This window comes from Phodopus roborovskii, unplaced genomic scaffold (genome assembly GCF_943737965.1).
Source record: "Phodopus roborovskii unplaced genomic scaffold, PHOROB, whole genome shotgun sequence".
In the NCBI taxonomy this organism is placed as follows: domain Eukaryota; kingdom Metazoa; phylum Chordata; class Mammalia; order Rodentia; family Cricetidae; genus Phodopus; species Phodopus roborovskii.
The window spans coordinates 31,517,404-31,541,252 of record NW_026125281.1 but is presented as its reverse complement, the minus strand read 5'-3'; positions in this window follow the sequence as shown (position 1 = coordinate 31,541,252).

Below are 23,849 nucleotides of genomic sequence, written 5' to 3'. Positions count from 1 at the left end.
CATAAGTTCAGGTATGTTGTATCCTCATTCTCGTTGAATATTAGAAAGTCTTTAATTTCTTTCTTTATTTCTTCTTTGACCCAGGAGTGGTGCAATTGCACATTGTTAAGTTTCCATGAGTTTGCAGGTTTTCTGCTATTTGTGTTGTTGTTAAATTCCAATTTTAAAGCATGGTGGTCCGATAAGATACAGGGGACTATTCCTATTCTCTTGTATCTGTTGAGGTTTGTTATGTCTCCTAGTATGTGGTCGATTTTAGAGAAGGTTCCATGTGGAGCAGATCAGAAGGTATATTCTTTTGTCTTTGGATGGAATGTTCTATAGATATCTGTTAGCCCCAGTTGAGACATAAGTTCTGTTAATTCTTTTGTTTCTTTGTTGAGTTTCTGATTTGTGGTCCTGTCTAGTGTTGAGAGTGGTGTATTGAAGTCTCCCACTATAAGTGTGTGAGGTTTTATATGAGCTTTGAGTTTTAGTAGTGTTTCTTTTACGAATGTGGGTGACTTTGTATTAGGGGCATAGATGTTCAGAATTGAGACTTTGTGTTGATGGATTTCTCCTGAGATGAATATGAAATGACCGTCTTCATCTCTTTTGACTAGTTTTGGTTTGAAGTCTAGCTTGTTAGATATTAGGATAGCTATGTCTGCTTGCTTCTTATTTCCATTTGATTGGAAAATCTTTTCCCAACCCTTTACCCTGAGGTAATGTCTATCTTTGGAGCTAAGATGTGTTTTTTTGTATGCAGCAGAAGGATGGATTCTGTCTTTGTATCCATTCTGTTAGCCTGTGTCTTTTTATAGGTGAGTTAAGACCATTAATATTGAGGGTGAGTAAGGTCCATTGATTGTTGATGCTTGTTTGGTTTAGGTTTGTTGTTGGCAGTGGTATTGTGAATATATTTGTTCTGCTTCACCCTAGGTTTCTGGTGTAGTTGGATTATCTGTTGCCTACATTTTTGTGGGCGTAGTTACCTTCCTTGGGTTGGAATTTTCCTTCCAATAATTTCTGTAGGGCTGGATTTGTAGATACATATTGGGAAAATCTGGTTTTGTCATTGAATATCTTGTTCTCTCCATCTATATTGACTGAGAGTTTTGCTGGATATAGTAGCCTAGGCTGGCATCCGTGTTCTCTTAATACTTTTAGAACATCTATCCAGGACCTTCTGGCCTTGAGGGTTTCCATGGAGAAGTCAGGTGTAATTTTGATAGGTCTGCCTGTATATGTTACCTGTCCTTTTTCCTTCGCTGCTCTTAATATTCTTTCTTTATTCTGTATGCTAGGTGTTTTGATTATTATATGTCGAGGGGTCTTTTTTCTTTGGTTCAGCCTATTTGGGGTTCGGTATGCTTCTTGTAATTTCATGGGCATGTCCTTCTTCAGATTTGGAAAGTTTTCCTCGATGATTTTGTTGAATATGTTTTCAGCACCTTTGAGCTGGGCTTCCTCACCTTCCTCTATGCCTATTATTCTTAGGTTTGTCCTTTTCATGGTGTCCCACATTTCCTGGATGTTGTGTGTTAAGGATTTGTTGGATTTATGGTTTTCTTTGGTCGATGAATCTATTTCTTCTAGTTTATCTTCTGCGTCTGAGATTCTCTCTTCCATCTCTTGAATTCTATTGGTTATGCTTGTGTCCGTGCTTTCCGATTTTTTGCCCAGCTTTTCAATTTCCAGCTTTCATTCCATTTGTGTTGCCTTTATTTTCTCAATTTCGGTTTTCAAGTCTTGAACCGTTTCCTTCACCTGGTTAATTGTTTTTTCTTGGCTTTCTGTACTTTCCTTAAGGAATTTGTTCATTTCTTCCACTTTTTTGTTTGTTTTTTCCTCCATTTCTTTAAGGGATTTTCTCATATCTTCTTTGAGGGCCTCTATCATTTTTATGATGGTGATTTTTAAGTCGTACCCTTCTGCTTCCTCTGCTTTGTTGTTGTGTTCCATTCTAGTTGGTGTAGATTCCCTAGATTCTGGTGGTGTCATGTTTGTCTTTCTGTTGTTAGGTGTTCTCTTGTATTGCCTTCTTCCCATAGTTTCTTCCAGTAGGTGTTGGTGGTGTCTCTTTCCTCTCTCTATGGTCCTTCCCCGATGGGCTTATGTGGACCAAAGATTCAATGTCTGTAGTTCTGTGTGGTCCAAGCTCTCTAGGAGGTTTCTCTGCCGACAGGGATCCAGGGATGGGGTCAAGTATGAGTATCCAGAAGAAGATGCCAGCAGGTACTCACAGTGGTCCTCTGGCCAATAGCTCTGGCCAATGACTGGCAGAAGAGGACGAGGGCTGAGCTTGAACTTGAGAAGGTTTTGCAGGGTAGTGGGATCTCACTGGAAACTGGCGCTCTCCAGCTGAGACCTCGTTCTTTGGCAGGGGCCCGGATTTGGGGGTCACGGATCTTGCCTGCAGGAACTCCGAGTGGACCCGCAGAGATAGGCGGATCTCTGGGAGGGGCCCGGGACTCCAGCAGAGGACTGGAGGCGGGGTCAGAGACCAAGCCGGTGGAAATTACAGGTGGTCCCGCGTGGATAGTCAGGTCTCCTTTGTTCGGAGTTGCTCTGAGAGGTCTCCGAAGTAGGGTGGACTGTTGGCTCCTCCCTCTGTCCCAGTGCTCAACCAGAGCAACAGGACCGTAGGTGGGGTAGGGCACAAGGTAGGGGGGGTTTGCTGGAGGTTGGGATGGTTGGGGGTGTATCAGAGCTCCAAGGGTGCTCTCAATGGCCCCCCCCCCCTTTTTTTTTTAATTTTAAAAAAACCCCAAGTTACTTTTCCTCCCCCCCCCCCCCCCCCCCCCCCCCCCCTCCCCCCCCCCCAAAAGAAAAATTATTTTAATAAAAACAACACACAAACCTCTTTTTTTTTTTTTTTTTTAAAAAAAAAAAAAAAAAAAAACCTTCTTTTAAACAATTAAAATAAAACCCCCTTTTTTGGTAACAAAAAAAGCAAGGGCCCCCCCCCGGAAGAAACCCCCCAGCCGGGAAAAATTTTTTTTTTCCCCCCCCTCCCGTCAACATTCCCCCCCCCCCCCATTTCTTTTTTATCACAAATACAGGAGAATTCCAAGGGCTGGTTGATTCCTCAATATGTCCAGCATTTAGCTTTTCCTGAGCCAGGCTTTCTAAAGCTTCTAACTTCTCAGAGGTCATAGGCCACTGTCCTACCCAGACAGGTTCCTCTGTTAGCCATTTTAAAGGTAGGGCTTTTGGTTCCTCTGTTCGTTCAGCACTTGTATTTTGTTTTTGTACTGCCTGGATATTTGGTATCTGTCTTGTATAGTACTTAACAGTATTTTTTCCACAATCATGAGGTCGTCTATGGTTCCTATCTAATACTGGAGGAATGGTAATCTGTGTATTCCATTGCTGTAATAGACCAAGACCCCATAAATTTATCACTACATCAGCCACATATGGTCTCAACCTCCCTCTCTGTCCTTCTGGTCCTAACCATTCAATCCATCTCGTGCTTTGTTTTACCTGAGACAGGGTTCCAATCCCTAAGAATTGAACATTTACCTCATGCAAGGGCCATCTTCGAGGCCAAGATTTATTAGATATGATAGTTACATCAGCCCCTGTGTCCAGGAGACTGTCAAACAGTCTATACATCTTAACTATCAATCTAGGCCTATGACTATTTATAGCGGTTTGCCAAAATATACGTTTTTTATTTCCTTCTGTCATGTTTGATTCAACTTCCATCACTAGTTTGTCATCCAGAGCAGTATGAGTTTTTATAATAGGCACAGAATTTTCTAATTGTCCTCTGGGAGATTGTCTTCTACTGTGACTGGGAATGTTCGGACCACCTGTGACATGGGGGCCTTCGAGAGGCCCCCCCAAGGAGTTTCTCGATGGTAAAGGGTTTCCTTGCTTGTCTCTGGTCGATCTACACTCATTTGTTCAGTGTCTGCCTTTGCCACACCTTCTACATAACCCAGGAGGCTGAGGCCTTCTGTTTGATTCATTCCTGGGAATGTTATTTCTAGGGAAGCTTTGCCTACAATTTCTTTTTAGATGTCCTATCTTACCACAGTTATAACATCTGACATGTTGATACCTCTTCAAACCTTTGGAGATGGCTTCTCCTACGCAAGCTTCGAAGTCACCATAGTAAGGAACTCTGTTATCTTGATGTCTTCTCTGACCTTTAGATATGGCTTCTCCTACCCATGCTTCAGTCTTATTGTTATTATACTCAATGTTGCCTGTATATAGGACCCATTCATCCAAGGGTGCTGATCGCATTTTTAAAGGCCAAAACACATTTTTGCATTGAGGATTCACATTCGCATAAGCTAAAGATTCTATGAGTATTCGCCTAGCATCTATGTCTGCTACCTCTAATTGTACTGCCCTAGATAATCTTTCTAGAAAGATACTAAAACGTTCTCTAGGTCCTTGCCTTATCTTGGTATAGGGTTCTATCCTCTCTCCTAATTCATGAACCTTATCCCAAGCATTCAAAGCTGCTGTACTGCATAGAGACAAGGTACGTTCATCATAGGCAGCTTGGGTTTCTGGGTCAGCATAGAGACCCTCACCAAGAATTTTATCTTGGGGAGCTTTATAACCTTTCTTTAAGCCCTGAAGTTCAAGAGCTTTTGCTTCCTCTCTCCATAAAGCCCTCCATTCTAATTGAGAGGAGTTTTCAAGGACAGCTGATATTAATTGTTCCCAATCCTTAGGGATTACCTTGTTATTCCATGCCCATGATTCTACTAATTGTTTCACATAAGGTGAGTGCATGCCATAAGAGACTACTGCTTCCTTTATACCTTTTAAATCTTTCATACGTATTGGTTCCCAATGTTATGCAACGACACCTTTTGGATGTTTCTTCATTGCTGGTTTTTCATGAATAGATACAGGGAAAGCTCCCTTGACCCTAAATGGTGTGGAAAATTTTAAATCTTTTTCATGCCCTGTTACCTGTAGTTCTTCTTCTGATGTATCAGACTGAAGGTCTTCTAAAGCCTGAAATCTATTCACCATTGTTTCTTTGAGTGTCTGAACTTCTTGAATCAAATAACTTTCTAGAGACTTCATTGCATCAATCCGTTTCTTACTTTCTCCAACTACAAATGATTCCATGTTTTTAATCTTCTCATCCTTAGATATTATCTGAATAGCGTGTAAACTGCCTTCCAGAAACAATGTTCTATCTGCTAGCTTGCCATTATCCTCAGACATGGAAGAGATTCTATCATCTAGTCTTTCTATCTGATGTTCCAGTTTTTTAAACTTATTAGTAGCTTCCTCCGACCAGGAACGAGCTGTTTCTTCTGCTAGTGTGTTAATGCATTGCATTGTTTCTGTTCTGGTTATTGAAGTATCTGACATGAAACAAATTCTACCTGTCAGCTCTCCAACGCCATATTCAATATTCTGAACCTTTCTTTCTATACTTTCTATGCTTTGAATTCTTATCATTTTTAGTGTTTTGAGTCCTTGTTACTAAGTCTCCTATGGTTTGTACAGGTTCCTTATTGTTTGCTGTAACCTCAAACCATTTCTTTAAGAATACCATGTTAATGATGAAACCATTGCTATTACAAAATAAAAGTACATATTGGTCCAGTCATAAGTTTCTTCTGCTAAAATCCCTTCTATATATGAAGTAAAATAATTCCTAAAGTTCTGCATTGTAATATTATCTGCCATAGTTATGGAACAATTGATCTCAGATTTTATATCAGCTTAAATTGCAAAGGATGTTACAGTTACCTTAGGTGTAATTCTGCTGTCCTGGAACTTTGATGCTTTTAGTTGTAGATCTCAGCTTGTGGTAGTTACACCTGGAGGTGTGCCACCAAATAGCGCCTAGCCGACGAGGCCTGTCTGATCCCGGTTCTGCCTAGAAGTGTACCGCCAAATATTGTCTGGCAGCAGATGCTCCTTCTGATTCTGGTCCCTGTAGAATAGCTCTTAACAAACTATGGCAAGCAAAATTTTGTTAAAAGGAGACTTGCGGAATTACTGGGAACACAAGACTAAATGTGCAAGCAGGGCAGGTGCCGAGCTGCTCTGCATGAATGCAATGTGTAGTGCGGAAATGCACAAAAAATGAGAAGTGGTGAGTGCCTTCTCAGGTCCGCTTTAGCGGCAAAGATCTCCTTTGCCTTAAGGAAGAGGTAAATGTCCCAAAGCTGTGGTGATTACACCTGCTTAAACCCTGCCCGTTGGGGAAGGTGGTGGTGGTGGGGGAGCGGCATATGCCGCCTGGGTGAAACCCAGGTAAATCCCACTTCTGACACCAGATATCGCGGTAAATAAGGATCAGGATAAACAAATAGGACGAATAGATGTTTATTCAGGGAGAAATAACTTACAACCTAGACAGATGAACACCAGGAAATTCAACCCGATCCTCTCCTGTCTGAGTCATGCCAGCCAGAGAGCTTCTCCCGGCTCTCCCTCCGACTTCCTTCCACAGGTCACTTCCGCCCATGGCTCCACCCCCAATGGGCATGGTCAGTGCCACAGAAGGACTATCTCACTACAATGGGTAGCATGGTGGCATGCAGGCAGACATGGTGGTGCTTTACAGTAACTGAGATCTAGATCCTCAGGCATCAGGAAGAGAAAGACATTGCCCCTAGCTTGAGCTTTTGAAATCTTAAAGCCTATTTCCAGTGACATACTTCCTCTAATAAGGCCACACTTACTTCAACAATGTTATACATGCTAATCCTTTCAAATAATTCCACTACCTATGAGTCTAAGGAGGCATTTTCATTCAAACCACCACAGATGCCTTAAACAAGTATTTATAAACTAACTCCTAATGACCCCTGCCTCCTGACCTGAAATAGTAATAAGAAACACAGGACTACTAAAAACAGCTTGATTATCATTCCATACCAATGGTCTAAGATATAAGGGTACATAATTGCCCCCTAATGGCTATAAAGTTAATGATTTACACCTTCTGTGCTATAATCAGCCATGTGATACATTATTTTTCTCCTCAGATATTACCCACAGTGTTTATATGTCAGTTTATTTAAAGTACTTTTAACTGTACTTCTGTCTTTAGGATAAATATCATTTACAGCAAATGAATCATGGTCTGAAACTATTGTCTGTGCAGGACACACTGCATTAATCAGGGTTCTCTAGAAGAATAGAACTGAATATATATATATATATATATATATATATATATATATATATAAATATATTTGGAATATATCTTATAGAACACACACACACACACACACACACACACACACACACACACGGATTTATTAGAGTGGCTTACAGACTGTGGTCTACTTAGCTACTTAGTCCAACAATGGCTATCTACCAGTGAAAGGTCCAATCAAGCTGTTCAGCCCACAAGCTGAATGTTTCAGCTGGTCTTCAATATAGGCCAGAATTCCAGAGAAGCAGGATTTAATGCCAGTGAAGGATGGACTTGCCAGACAGAGTGAAAATAAGCAGGCAAAGAGAGCAAGCTTCCTTCTTCCATGTCATGTATATAGGCTGCCAGCAGAAGGTGTGGTCAGATCAAAGGTGGATCTTCTCATCTCAAAAGATTTCAGATTAAAGTGGGTCTTCTCACTTCAAATGATTTATTTAAGGAAAAAAAAAAAACCTCACATGTGTGTCTAGCTCCTTGAGTTTTAGTTAACCCCAGATGTAGTCAAGTTGACACCCACAAGGTGTGTCATCACACCTTACCCTTCTAGTTTGTCCTTTTTTTCTGAGTCATTCTTACCTTGGGTTCTAGGAACAATGCATCTGACCTATAACTGAGTTTTGATGAGTTGGAACTATATTCAGGTAATGATGTTTTTTATAGCCAACAGTGCTCATTATGACTGATCCCAAGATACTGATCAACAAAGCCACCATTTGGCAGCGATTCCCTATGTCTGCTTCTTAACCTTCCCTAACTCTTAGTACTCCTCCCATAGGATCCCAATGATGTAAAGCATGAACATGTTACATGATAGTAATCAAGATTGGAATAGAGGAATCTGTTTTGTCAATGTTCATCTGTCAGTGGAAATTGGGACTGCTTTTAAAATTGCAGCCGGAAAATTAATGTAGCATGTCAATGTTTTTGTTATTGAATACATTCTGACAGTGTAGAAAGTCACAAATGCATTTCTCTGTGTTTCTGGCAAAGTATGTGTTCCATCTGAATCTATGCTGCTGTGATAATACACCCTCACAGTGAGCAACATAGGAGTGGAAGGGTGTATTTCAGCACATAGTTTTAGGTTAGACCATCACTTTGGAGAATTCATCGTCCTATTATTGTGAAGAGATACCACAATCAAAGCAACTCTTACAAATGAAGGCATTTAATTGGGAAGTTTGTTTACACTTTCAGAGGGTTAGTCCATGATCATCATGGCAGGAAGCAGACAGGTAATGGTGTTGGAACTGTAGCTGAGAAGTTTTTACATCCTAATTCATGAACAGGACAGATTAGCATGGTGTTTTTGAAACCTCAAAGATAATCCCAAGTGACACACTCCTCCAGAAAAGGCTGATCCTTCCCACACAGTTTCACTAAATTGGGACCAAGCATCCAAATATGTGAGCCTGTGAGGGCCATTTTCATTCAGTCCACCACAGGACATCAAGGTAATAGGAACTTGGAACAGCTTTTAGTTCCTCTGTTATATAGGACATCAGGCACCAGTTCCTTGCTTAAGTGCCTCAATTTTCTGAAACAGACATCCTGTTCATTTTGACTCTAATGGTGAAAACAGAGCAAAACAAAAGGACTGCATATTCTTTATGCAAATATGCAAATACATTCTGCCCAAGCCATGAGTCAGAGTGATACAAATAAAGTATTATCTCTTACTTTATATAATATAGTATAGTATGGTATTATTGCTTTTATAGTAAATCAGGAACGATATGGATACATGGGATTATCAAAGCTATATTGACAATAAAGCCAGTTCTAGAAATTTATTGAACATACCAAAAGATAAAACATTAATGCCACTGGTTGAGAATAAGACCACTACCACAATTTAAAGCCAAATTTGAAACAAGAGTTAATTAAATATTGACCAGGTTGATAGGCCATCTCTGAGCTTCCAGAAGATGGTCCCAAGACATGGTTTACAGCAGCATAAGTATTTTGCATCAGGTCCAATTAGGGGCTACAGCCTATGTCCAATTAGGGGCAAACTTACATCCTGGCAAATTTCTGCCTGTGAACCTCTTGCCCACATGTGATCAAGCACATCCAGTATAGATGGGAGTGAAAACATGTGGCTTGTTGTCTTCCATAAATGATAGCCTCCAACATTTCAGGAACTATCTGCTCTTGGACAAGAGGCTTGCAGATCAGAGACATTTTGTTTCATGGATTCTAAGGCATAGTAATTGAAACTTAAAATGTGACTTTGGCTTTCATAAAAGTCACCTCTCACTTGGATTATATGAAAGGAAAAACACCTAATTCCAGGGCAGGACAGAATTCACCAACATGTCAGCAGGCCACCTGGAGCATGAATCAAACCAGAATCCATGACAGGGAAGTCCTAACTCAGTGTGATCTCTCTGATTTTCCAGTTGATGAGACCCATTTCCTTTGTGAAGCCTTTGGACCTAACACCTGATCCATGGCCTGGCTTGTTATGTTAATGTATTAGCTAACTATCTGCAAGGTCTCCTTCACATTTGAATTAGCTTTCTGTCCTTGTTTTTAGTGCAGTCTTTTAAAATTGTACAGCTACATTATCCTCTTCTAGTAACTATCAACCACATCACCTTGTGGAGTGTAATGCTGATCTGGGAGTTAGTACTAGTATTTAAGATAAGGACAAGAGAACTCAGCCATAGATATCAAGTAGAAATCAGCAGTGTCTGATGAATTAATGCTAATGGAAACAATTTGGCTTATGAATTTATTGCTATTCAATGAATTCTGACATTGTGGAAAGATCCAAACATGTTCATGTTTTTGACAAATTTGCTCATGACATATGATCTATTTTCTTTCTTTCTTCAAAGTGTTTGCACAAACTGTGACTGGTTCTGGATTTTCAAGTCCTGGCTCCCTTTCATTTTTGAGATCTTGGCTAAACTTGTCTCCAGACTTTTGTGTACCCTTCCTTTTAACATAACTTTGCATAATAATTTGAGTTGAGGAAAACATCATGTGGCAAAAAAGAAAAAAAAACTCAGTATAACTGTTGCTTAACAAGTAAAAAATATTTCTCACACACAATATGTATTGGGTCTAGATCTGATGGTGTTGCATGTCAGGAACAATACTGTATCTGGCCTGGGTTCAATATCACATTCACGAGTTAGGGAAACCAGGACAAATTATCTTTATTCTGGTTGACCACAAGCAACCTAACCAAAATTAGAGAACAGGTTAAAATGGGCATGAGAAATAATAGGTGTAGATGCTCCCATCTCCACAGGAATTTGACTCTGGCCTCTCTTCATCTTCCCGTTCCTTGTGATGTGTGTATGGAATTGAAGTGAGATACATAGGATGTACTTTTGGAGACAAAGTTTATTACATTGTAAATTTCAAGAGGTCTCACATGTCTAAAGAGAAGATAAGATTGGACCATTGTCTTGATACATTATTTAAGCAGGTTTTATACTAGCTCAGAAGCCTCTGGAATTTTTCTGTCTGTGATTCAAAGACCTATTGGGATGGACCCTTTACACAAAGGCACAATGCTATGTTCAGGGTCTTTAAAAAATCTCTCTCTTTCTCTCTCTCTCTCTCTCTCTGTGTGTGTGTGTGTGTATGTGTGTAAGTACAGGTGCACGATTAGAATGAGGAACCTGCCTGACTCCATTTTGAAGGCAGGAGCCATTATACAATATTGTTAAAAATAAGTTTCTATTTATTGTAGGAGCTGAATTGCTGTGTTTCCTGGAACCAGACCTGCCTCAACCCTTGACCTTGACTTATTTTTATTACTCCCACTGTCTCTCTTCTGTAAACCTCATTATTTCACTCCTTAAAAGGGGCCCAGAAATGGATTTGGGACTGCTCTCTTTAACCTGAGGTAGGATGCAGTTGCTGGCCAGATCTTGGGTGCACCCCAATAAAAATCAAGCTTGTTCCAAATTTGGCTCACATTGTGGTAGTGGTCAATGGTGGAACTAACAGAATATCAAGGACAATTGTAGAGAGAATATTCTTTCTTCCACATTATTGAGGCCTGTTTCTGTTGGGCTGTGTAGTCCAGCCTAGTTGGCCTGTGAGCTTTAGGAAAATGCTTATGTTTCTGCTACCCATCTTACAAAAATGTGATTAGAGACGAATACCACTCCCTGGCTTTTGACAACCGTTCCAGAGATCAAACTCAGGTCCTCAGACTTGAAGCAGTAGACCAATGCCCTTGTTCTTTTTTAGAAAGTCTCCTGATGCACAGTAATCTGAAATCAGGTTATATAGCTATCCATTGATCCAGGAAGTATGAGATGTTATAGTTCTCAGAGCCAGAGATACAACTTAGGTCCCATTCCACTGATTAGTAGTTAGGGTCATGCACAGTCCTTGGCTTGTGTTGTGAGGGGGGAGTCTAGCCCAATGTTCTTAAAGCCTGGAAATAGCTACTTGACAATATTTACAATTCTGTTGTCTCACAGCATTAAGTGATAGTTTTAGCCTTTCTTGGATCACTCAAGCTAAAGTCAATTTCAGTTGATTCACAAACAAGGTATACAATTACTCTTAGTCTGTGTTGTCTAGAAAAGGAACAGTTTACATCAGGCAGAAGACTAGTCTAGCCTTGTTTCTAAGGGGAAGTTTTACTGAAGCACAGCCACATCTTTTGATTAGAGTGTCATTTATGGCTGCTTTCTTGCTACAGGGTTAGACTGATGGCTTGCAACAAAGAATGTGTTGTCCATTAAGCTAAAACCACTTAGTACTGAAAAAAGTTTGTTGATAGGAGACGTCATTCTGTAAATAAGTTTCTCATACTGGTTAATGAATAAAGCACTGTTGACCAATAGGAAAGCAAGACAGGTGGGACTAGGAGATAAGGAAGATCCGAGGAAGTAGTAAGGAGGAGTCAGCATGGAGAGACCGGAGAGAACAGAGGTCCGGGCCCACTCTCCGGTAAGATGAGAACATGTGTAAGTACTTAGATTAATAGAAATGGGTTAATACTTAAGACAGATCTAGCTGATAAGAAACTAGTAACTGGCCAACAGAATTATATCAAATACAGAGTCTTGGTGAGTTAATTGGGGCTGGTATGGTGGTGGGACCAGACTGGCAGGAAAACCTTACTCCTATCAGTTTGTTAGTTTTTGTCAACTTGACCCAAACTAAAATCAAGGGAATCTCAATCAAGGAATTGCCTCCATCAGATTGGCCTAGGGACATATCTGTGGGATGTTTTCTTTTTTTTCTTTTTTCTTTTTATTTAGAATGTTTTCTTAATTGCTAGTTCATGCAGGATGGTCCAGTTCATCATAGGCAGTGCCATCACTGCTTAAGTGGGCCTGGCTGTATGAGAATTGTAGCTGAGCAGACTAGAGGAAGCAAATCAGTAAGCAGCATTGTTCCTGGTTTCTGCTTAAGTACTGCCTCCAGGTTCCTGCCTTGAGTTCCTGCCCTGGCTTCCCTCATTGATGTACTGAGATCTGGAAGGCCAAGAAGATGTTATCCAAGTGAAAATATCTAACACAAAAACTGGATTTCCAAAAAAGACAGCTGAGGTCATGTATACACGAAAGAACTTCAAGAAGGCAAAATCTACTGTGCTAAATGATGGCCAGATAGTATCTCTCTTGAGGGGCAAACCATGAAACAAATACCATAATTAAACCATGGGAACATGCAAATGAAGAAAACACAGACTCCCAGGGTATTTTGCATCTATGAGAATATGTGTGTGTATGTGATGTGTATTCACATATATATTTTTCAACATGTTTTAGCATCTATTAAACAACATATATTAAGGAGTTTGAGATAGAGCTGTAGGTATGTGAAGCACACTTCCACAGAATGTGCTAGAAACAAACATGTAATAAAGTGATGATGGTGATTTAAAAAAAACATGAAGAGTGAGACAATTTATTAACAATTTTATATTAGAAGGTCCAGAGAAGCCTCATTTATTAGGAGACATTTTAGCTGAGAACTTACTGCAAGAAAGAATCAGCCAAAGTAATCTCTGCAGAGATTGTATGTAATGAGTAAGAGCAAGATTTCTTGGTGAAGCATGAAATTGAGATGGGGAAATGGGCCTAGGAGAGGGCCAGCCCAGGGGAACTCTGTCCTTGACCCCAAACACGACTGGGGAATTCTGAGCAGAGGAGGCAAACAGCTCTTGTTACAAAAACACTCTGGTGAGTAAGGGATTCTTAACACAAAACTGTCTTTATCAGGTTGATCTGTGGCAGTGTCTGTGAGGGAGTGTCTTGATTCTTAATTGTTGCAGGAAAGGCCAGACCATGTGGTTGGCACTATCTGTCATTAGGTGAGTGGTTCTGGGTGGTCTAAGATTGAGCTAAGAATCAGCTTGTGAGTGAGCAAGCCAACCTTCCTGGATTGTACTTCAAGCTGCAACTTGAGTTTCTGCTTTGACTCTCTTCAATAATAGATTGTGACCTGAGGTACAAGCCAAATAAATCCTTCCTCCCTGTGTTTTTTTCATCTCAACACAAACTTCAGCCACCTAGGAACAGGGAACTGCAAGTAAGGAATATCTGCTATCAGATTGTCCTATAAGAGTATCTATAGGTCATTTTTATAGGTCATGAGATCCTGCTATGGGCCAGTGGTCCTGGTTTGAATAAGAAAGAAAGCTGAGCAAGCCATGGAAAGTTAGCCAATAAATCATATTCCTCCATAGTTTATGCCTCATCTCTGGTTTGAGTTTGCATCTTGACCTTCCTCAATGACAGACTGATCCAGCAGTATAAAGTATAAGCCAAATAAACCTCTTCTTCCTCAAGTTGTGTTTTTGTCACAACCACAGAAATTAAACTAGAACAGATGCCTATCTGTAACTAAATATATGTCACTTGCAAATACTGGATGCTTTTGTGTGTTCCTTAAATCTCTCAGCTCATTTAATCAACCTTCTGTGACATGCTGATAATATTGTTAGTATTTTGCAAATATCTTTTTATCTATCCATCTGTCCATCCATTTATCCATCTGTTTACCTCTCTGAGTAGACGACAAAGTTAGAATTTAACCAAGTAGTCTTACCTTCAGAATCTGTTCACCTGTCTGTCTAAATTAATATTTTATACTAACATAATGGAAAAGAGATAGGCTACCTCCATTAAAAAAGAAGGAATTATTCTGTTATAAGGGGCTGTCTCTTTACCTCCATTTATTTAGCCTCATTTTTCTTTCTTCCTCATTTATTTTTTTCAGTGCTGAAGATTGCACCTTGAGCCTCATCTATCTCCATTATTTAGCATTAGTCTAGATTATTGGTCATTCTTATTATACTCTCAACCTTAAGCCCATGCTACTCAGGACATTTTATTGATAAATAGTTTCCATGACAGCCACTGGGAGCTCTTTTATATGGTTCCCAAGTCCCTTTCAGAGACTCCTATCAATGCATATTTAAAGTTTTCATTTGTTTGGGACCAGGTAGGTGCTCAGCAGATGAAAGAGCTTTTTGAATGAGCCTGATGACCTGATTACCATTCCTAAAACTCACAGTGGAAAGATGGTACTGCCTCTTAAAGCTGTCAGTTCGACCTCAATACAAATGATGAGACCTCAACACACACACAGAAAATCAATAAACTTTGTTTGCTTTTGGTTTGTTTGTCTTACTGGTGCTTCTTATTCTTACCCTTGGCCATTGCAGATGCTTCAGACTCTTTTCATTGAAATCCTAGGACCAGCCTTTTATCTGAGGCCTCAAAGTGTGGATTTCTTAGGAACAAATTCGTCCATTAGATGCCAGCATCGACTTTCCTTGTGTGGTTCTGAAAATTAGTATCTGCAGACAATGCTATGTTCCTCTGTGGTGAAAAGGAATGGTTGTAAGGTATGAACCACTGTTATAGGATGAGAGTGGCTAAAATTTCCAATAAGAAAATGTAGTGACAAGCAATGGGGCTGTAGCAGAAGCCTCTGAATATGTGTTCAGACACTGGGAAGGATTGACAGAGCTGTGACAGAGGAGATGCCACTTAAATGGATAACTCACTTGTGATTTTAGTTTTATTGATTAATTATAATGATCCAGATAAAAGGTCTACTTTCACTATTCTCATATAAGCCTTCCTTCCTTCTTTCCTTCTTCCCTCCCTCCATCCCTCCTCCCTCCCTCCCTCCATCCCTCTCTGTCTCTCTTTCTTTTCTCTTTTGTTTATGTGTGGTTGTGTGCATGTATGTGAGCATGTGTACCTGCAGGTGCAGTCTCCTGTGTGAACATGTGTGGACATCAGAGGTTTGCATCAGCTGTCTTCCTTTATTACTGTTCACCTTAACTTTTGAGACAGGATCTCTGATTGAACATGGAGTTCTCCATTTCAGATAAACGGGGTGGCCAGACAGCTCTTGAGATTCCCGTGTCTCTACCCATGCTACCCTCTGCTTTTGCAGCTTCTCTTGCTTGTACAGCAAGGTTTTTACCCACTAAACCATTCCCCCAGCCTCGGTTCCATGTTGTAACAGCAGGAATTAATCTTCTTTTCACAGCTGAAGAAATTAGGGATCATAGGCACAAAGGAATTCCTTAAGGTATGTGATCTGGGCATGTATGATCCAGTCAGACCAATAATGGCAGAACTAGTCCTCAGGGCACCAACTCTGCCTGTAATACTGAAGTCAGGACTATCTCAACCCTTTTACTTATAAGTTCATGGCACCTGTTGTGACTTTTCTTAGGGAGACATGAACAATGTCTGTTCACTCTGGCTAAGGCATTGATAGTAGACAGGAGAAATGAATCCAGTCAGTCTAAATCAACAAACCAGAATTCACTGGGTGACTCTGGAGGTATGGGTGACTCAAAGGTAGCTAGCTACATTGTCCAAAACTCCACAACAGTGTGGGTGACTGTTGTGGGTTACCTTGCTCGGACACCCCTTGAGGAAGGGGGTGAGAAGACACAGCACCAATGACTCAGGCATGGGGAGTCAGTGAGTAGCGGAGCATGCTGCAGACTCCTTTATTAAGGAAGTTAGACCTGCCCTTATACCCCCTCCCAAGGCCCTACTGGCTCAGGTGGCTGACTCTGCTGTATGTCCCCTCCTCATTGGTGTCTCTGTCAGCAGTCTCTGGGCACTGAGGCTGTCTTGGCTCAGGGAGGAAGTGCCTGCCATGCATGCTCGTGCTGGCTGGCCTGGGCACCAAAGGCAGGGAAATTCTGGCTTGGGTAGGCTGGATGGAGTTTCTCCTGCTGGTACTACTCCACAAATCTGCTTCCTGGAAGCTCCTGCATGCTTTGTGTTCAGTTTCTTTACAGAGACTCTTTTTCCCCTGTGTATTTACTATTACAGTTTTAAGAAGGGCTTCATGATTTCTTGCAACTTCACCTGTTTCCTGTGACTTTTAGTTCCTTGCCTTAAGCCTTCTTCCAGAAGTGAGTGTTTTAATGCAGAGGAAATAGCTCCACAGCATACTTCATCTTAAGCTTATTATTCTTACTATTATTTTCATTGAATTCTAGGCTCTTGAGACCAGGAAGCAGGCTGTGTTTATCTTGTCTTAGCACAATTCCTGCCAATGGAATCATTGCTCGATCTATGTTTAACAAGAGAGTTAACATGTACACATCACCAATCCACCTCTCACACCACACCCTCAGTGCGTACTATTTTCTGGGTAAATGCTGCTCTGTTCCTGGTAGAGTACTCATTTCTGGTCTCACTAGTGAGCTCCTTGTGACAGTACTGATCCTGCGCCTCATTGTTTTCTTCTTTGGTTTTTTTGAGACAGAGTTTCTCTGCATACCTTTGGAGCCTGTTCTGGAACTTGGCCTGTAGACCAGACTGGCTTCTAACTCACAGAGATCCACCTGCCTCTGCCTCCCCAGTGCTGGGATTAAAGACATGCACTACCACTGCCTGGCCATTGTTTTCTTCTTAACACCCCAAACACCCTGGCCAGAACCAGGAAGTTTTCAAGCAGTGTATCTTGGGTCAGAGATTCAAAAAGGGACTTCTTTGTGGAAGGAAAACCATGATCATTATAGCTGATAGTGAAGTGTTACTGTTTGTTTCCACATACAGTGCCCAGTATCCAACAAAGTTCTTCCAGAGACTCCTGCATTATTTTAAGGTTTTATAAAAACCAGCCCAGGACTGCCTTTCTCTCTCTCTCTCTTCTTTCCTGTAATTCTTTCCATTAATAATTCCAATTTCCATTATTATTTTTATTTGGTAGTATTGTTATGTTCATTCTCATTTATAAGTATAATAACAGGGGTGGCATTCTGTATTTTGTTCCATTTATTTTTCATACAACTTCTGGTTGATCAGCTATTTGCAGGTGTAATGAAAATTTAAGTCTATTGAATTAGAAGTTAGTCTGTTTTCAAGACTCACTTTCTTTCCTTTGCAAAATTCTGGTCTAATTTAAAAAACAGTAGATCATAGTTAAATAAAACTGTACCCAGGATAACCCTAATTTCCATATGCAGATTTATCTGCACTGACAGCCACCCCCTTCTCTTTCTGCCTCTCTCTCCTTTCCCTCCTCTCCATCTCCTTATTGCATTGTGTCTGACTGATTTTCAGAGCACCTTCGCTGTTTCTCCCTCTCATTCCATTCCTGTAAAACATCTAGACAGGAAGGAGGTAGCTGCAGAGGCTGAGCAAACAATCTCATATTCTGCCTGCAATGTCTTCGTTCTTTCCCCCATTTTAGGGGGGTGAAGTTACCCAGCAAGAGATGCAGAGGAGCTGAAAAGGAAGGGGGGGGCTTCTCCAGAGGCTGCTGCGGTCAGGGACTATCACCAGATGTGCCTGCTTTGATTCGAAAGGGACAGCAGGAGGAAATATTGAGAGACAAAAGCCTGGGTTTAAATGATCATTTTCTTTATTTAATATGGCAGCAGACACTCTCTGCATAGGATCATCGTGCCGAGCATAAACTGGACTTTCCTACTTGCTTGACAGGAATCAGACAGATCCCTGTTTGCCAAGTGAACATCCAAGGTAAGACCAACTACTTCAGATACTTGGTTATTTTCCTGCCAATTATATTTCTTACATATATATTTCATCTTCAACCACAAAGAATGTGGTGGGGGAAGATCAGTGTTAATGTGCTATTTGAAGAGTTAAGGAAAAGCAGAGGTTTACTAGATTCAACTCAATTCCTAGAGGTTGGTTACTTTGTCAATGATGCATATGCTATTTGTTTTTTAGGAAAAATGTTTGCTTAAAGAAAACACTAATGCCATCATCATCCACCACTGGGTATAATAATGCTGTTCAGACTCCTAAAAAACTTTGCAAAAAAGACAGTGAGCTACAGATGCATGTGTTCTATTTTTAGCTCATCTACAAATATTAGAACTCTTATTAAAATGATAGGATTTTTTTTTAAGCAGAGAAGGGATGAATGCTGCATAATTAAGTACAGTATTTAATTTGGCTGTTGTGAAGCAAAAGAATAAGGTAATAATTTTTATTGTACTAATCAGTCTCAAGATGTTCTCTGTGTTAATTGGGTTAAAAAAATTGCAGTACTTATTAGAAATTCTAATTTCACAATGCAGCACTGACAATAAGCGCAGCCAGTGAATTATTCACGTCTTTAATTTGCTCACTTAATGGCAGTGTTCTGTAATCAGAGTGCAGGGGCTGCTGCCTATGCATTATGTATTATGCTCAGGACTTAAATGCAGGACATTATGAAGCTCTCAGTGGTTCTGTAATTAGTTTTCCACAAGACAGGATTTAGATATTCACAGATAAAAGTCCTCAGCTGGATAATGCCAAGGTTGCACAACACAAAATAACAAAGGGAAGAAAGCTCAAAGTTTAGATGATAACTTCTTTCTCTAGAGCTCATCCTCCAAGGAGGAGGCAGAATCATGTTACCTTCAGTAGTTGCCTGGCTCCGATCACATGTTGGAAAACCAGTTTTCAACAAAGTTGCGGCAGGAAAGACATTTGCACAATTTCAGTGGACCAGAGGGGAAAGATAAAACCTTTTTAATTAGTGTTCACAGAAGCTCTGCAATATATCCTCCTAACAAGTCTGTGGTATGCATAGCATAGCAGGCACTCTCTCAGTGTGCTTTGTAATTTAGTTAGTGCAAATGCAAATCAGGTTACAATGGTGTTTGGCTGTGATTGTGTTTGTAAAAGGGTTACATGCCCAAATGGAGATGGAGCTTGGTGATGGTTTTGTTCCAATTTCGTCTGAAGGCAGGCTTGAGAATCAAATGAGATATTAGGTGAATCTAGGCATGAAAGGAAGTAGATTGGAATTGTCAGTGCAGCTTTGCAATTTCTTAGGCCTGTCAGTTGGAGTTCATTTTCTGAATGTTCTGTCATAAATTTTATAGTTGAATGAACTATTCAGAAACATTAGCAACACTTTAGAAATGTATACAAACTTCAGGAAAACATTTCACAGAGTAACATTTTAAAAGTTTAGCAACTGTTTTTTTTGTTTTTGTTTTTTAACTGAAGCTGTTTTAAGAGCCCATTGTTTGTTAAACTAGTGTACTTTTGAAGACTTATATCTAATATTTACTCATGCAACATCATTGCTTTACTGTTTATCTGTCTATAATTTGCACTCCTCAAACCCATGTATTATTAAAAACCTTAGTGAAAATTGGCATCTGGAAATTAAAATGTACACACTTTTTATAAGTACCTTTTATAGCTTAGAACATTTATTTTAAAGTTGAATTGAAAAATGATATAAGCAAGCATAGTGTTTAAAAGAATGAAATGCCAAATGAAAATATTGCAATTTCTTCTACATTTGAAAATTACTTAAATACAAAGTAGGTAGATGCAGTACCTCATTCTTGTGGTCCCAGCTTCTGGAAGTGGATTTGATGAGGGGCTCATCCTGGAGGATTTCTTAATTCAAGGAGTTTTATGTCCTACTAAAATGAACAATATGCAGAAATGTTGCTGTTAAACGCCATGTCTCTAAAAGTTTTATAACTTGTCATCATCTGTAACTTTTAAAAGTAACTTCAACAGAAAACTTTTTTCCTTAGTGTGTAAGAACATTTTTGGTGGGGAAGTTTTTAATGAGGCATTCTGTCACAAGAATTCTTGGAACATTAACACACAGGTGTGATGGGTGAACGCAGCTTAAAGCATACAGATTGCTACCTTATTTAGTGTGGTGATATCAAATTGAGTGTTCACAAACTTCTCATAGGTGGAGTGTTTAGATTTTTTTTCACCTAGCCCAGGAAGTCCAGGAGGTTCAGAAAGTCCAGGAAGTCCAGGAAGTCCCAGAAGGCCAGTCTTTGATTCACCACAGATTTGACTGTGGACTTTCGGTTATTTGGAGATCTGGTTAAAATCCCAATCCTGATTCAGTAGATCTGAGTTGAGGTCTAGCACAATTTTATGATGATGCAATGTAGCTGAATGTGGAAACCTTTTGGTGAGGTCTTAAATGCATCTTCCAGTATGTCTGAAAGGAAGGCCCAGCTCACTTGCTTTCTCTGTGAACCCTAGTGCCCCTCCAGTTCTGATGTCTTCTAGTGCAGGTAGAAGAGCTTCCATTTTGGATTGCCAGCTTCCAGTCTTTGCTTCCCAAGAGAGTCCCAACCTGTATAGTTATAGCCCTGGGTGCCTGCTGATTTCTGGCTTAGAGTTTCTCTCATGGGTCTGATTCCACAACTACATTCAACTGAAGTATCCTATTCTACCTCCATGGTGACCCTGCCCTACTAGTCTTCATCTACTTGTCTGTATCAGCATCAGCTGAGACACTTAAGTATGTGTTCCTACCTCAAACAGTCTGCTGTACAGTGGATATTAGGACTACCTGCCTTCTTTCTATAAGAAAGTTCCAAAATTGATTCTGATGGACAGGCAGCTTCTATAGGGGCTTCCTACTATACTTGACCCATACATGACTATACTGTCATGTCTTAGGTTCCACTTCTCTGTATGCTAACAACATTTGTTTTTCTACATGATGTTACCAAATTGAGTGTTCACAGATGAGAAGAACACAGATCTTTGTTGAGGTAACTTCAGGAAGTCTGTGCTGAGTTGGCATTAGAATTAACTAATGAGTACATACTATGTTTGTCTTTCTCAGTCTGGGTTACCTCACTCAGGATGATTTTTTTCTAGTTCTATCCTTTTACCTGCAAATTTCAAGATGTAATTTCTTTTAACAGCTGAGTAAAACTTCATTGTGTAGATGTACCACATTTTCCTTATCCATCCCTCAGTTGAGGGACATCTATGTTGTTTCTAGGTTTTGGCTATTATCAATAAAGCAGCTATAAACATAGTTGAGCAAGTGTCCTTGTGGCATGATTGAGAAACCTTTGGGTATATGTCTAAGAGTGGTATAGCTGGGTTTTGAGGAAGACCAATTTCCAATTTTCTGATAAACTTCCATATTGACTTCCAAAGTGTCTATACAAGTTCACACTCCCACAGCAATGGAAGAGTGTTTCTCTTGCTCCACATTCTCACCAGCATGAGCTATTGGTTGTGTTTTTAATCTTAGTCATTCTGACAGGTATAAGTTCGAATCTCAGAGTAGTTTTGATTTGCATTTCTCTGGTAGCTAAAAATGTTGAACACCTCCTTAAGTGTTTCTCAGCCATTGAGATTCTTCTGTTGAGAATTGTTTTATATCCGTTCCCCATTTTAAAATTGAATTATTGGGTTTGTTGATATCTAGTTTCTTGAGTTTTTTATATATTTTCAAAATCAGCCTTCTGTTGGATGTAGAGTTGGTGAAGATCTTTTCCTACTCTGTAGGCTACCATTTGTCCTACTGACAAAATCCTTTGTCTTACAGAAAATTTTCAGTTTCATGAGGTCCCATTTATTAATTGTCCATCTTAGTGCCTATGCTATTGGTGTTCTGTTTAGGAAGTTGTCTTCTGTGCCATGTGTTCAAGACTACTTCCCACTTTCTCTTCTCTCAGGTTGAGTTTATCTGGATTTATGTTGAGGTCTTTGGTCCACTTGTACTTGAGTTTTGTGGTGGGTGATAAATATGAATCAATTTACATTCTTCTACATGCTGACATCTAAAATAAGATCAGCACCATTTGTTGATGATGCTTTTTTTTCCATTGTATGATTTTGGATTCCTTGTGGAAAATCAGGTGTTCATAGATTTGTGGATTTACATCTGAGTCTTTGATTCAATTCTGTTGATCTACCTGTCTGATTTTTTGCCAATATCATGTGGTTTTTATTACAATAGTTCTTTAGTAGATCTAGAAATTAGGGATGATGATGATATCTCCAGAAGTTCTTTTATTGTACAGGATTGGGGTTGGGGGTAGGGGTGGGGTGGGGGAGGAACTATGAGGGGAGAATACAACTGGGATGTAAAATAGATGAATGAAAATCAAAACAAAAAAGGAATTAATTAACGAATAAATAGGCTTTTCTTCACTTCTGTTTTTTCTTATTTCCTCCTTTTCTCCTTCCTTTTCCCAGGACCAAAGAATATTGTATGAAAATGAAAAAAAAAAAAATCTTAAGGCATGAGACATCGATTTTGACAGAAATGCTTAGTTTATGGAAGAAAGAGATGTAGGAAATCAGGGTATAAGGAGATGTAAAACCTTAAACTTAGGATTTATATTCACTAAATTAGAGTTCGTATTTTAGTTTTTATACATAGAGAGTTGCCAGGGGTTACAGTGATTAGATATGTGTTTCAAATAGATTATCTTGGCACTGAGACAGATGAATTTGATGAATCAAGATTGAGGACAGAGTAGTTAGGGTCTGTGCTCACAGAATGTGAGACGAAAGAGACATTTTGTGTGTCATACAGCTACGTCTTGAGCCTCCTCTGTCTTAGATACTAGTGATGCTTTTGTAGTAGTAGCTTTCAATTCAGATATTTCAAATGGTCTGGCTTGGAAAATTCAGGGAATGCCAAGCATTTGGAAACTATCACAGTTCTTTTTTGCTTTAATTAAATTTTTTATTTTGCTTTACTGAAAAATTACTGTAACACCCCAACATAGCATTACTTTTTCTTCTCAATATCTTGACCTGCAACTTCCCTGGACCTTTTTACTTGTATATCAAAAAACAGGGCATTGGCATGGGCCTTCTCACAACTGGGAAGAACCTTGAGGTTTTTCTCTTCCTCTATGACAACTCTGGCTTTCTCCTTTCTGTAGACACCATGGAAGGTCATCACAGGTTCTGGAGCTGGAGGACACTTAAATTTCCTTAGAAAAACTGTCTTCTTTCTTGGAGTGAAAGGCTCGTTGTGGGTGTGGGGGGGCAGTATGAGCTTGGCACTATACTCCTTCAGAAGCAGCCTGGTAGCTTACAGTGATTCAGTGGATTTGTTTTGTGTTGTTGGGTACTACAGAGATGTCAATGGTCAAGGACACTTTCTGATGGGTGTGGGTCAACATGAGTTTATCTAGACTGAAGATTATGCCTGCTTGAACCTTGGTGTGGTATCTCATAGTAGGACATCTCACTTTGTCCCTGATGGGGCTGGATGAGGGACCAGGCACAAGGCAGCACAGTTTGGCTTGCCAGGCTTTGAGTCTGTAGATATTACATGCTAGCTGATTGAACCATGTGTGTGCTCTCTGCTGCCAGTCCTTGTGGAAGTGGGGCTTCAAGATTATGCCAGAGAATGACCAAGCTGCAAGGGACCTGGTGGTGGTAAAGCACCTTGGTGTTGTTTGTTTGTTTGTTTGTTTTGACACGCATACAAAGGCAGCTTTGTGGAGGTTAAAGGACAACTTGTAAGA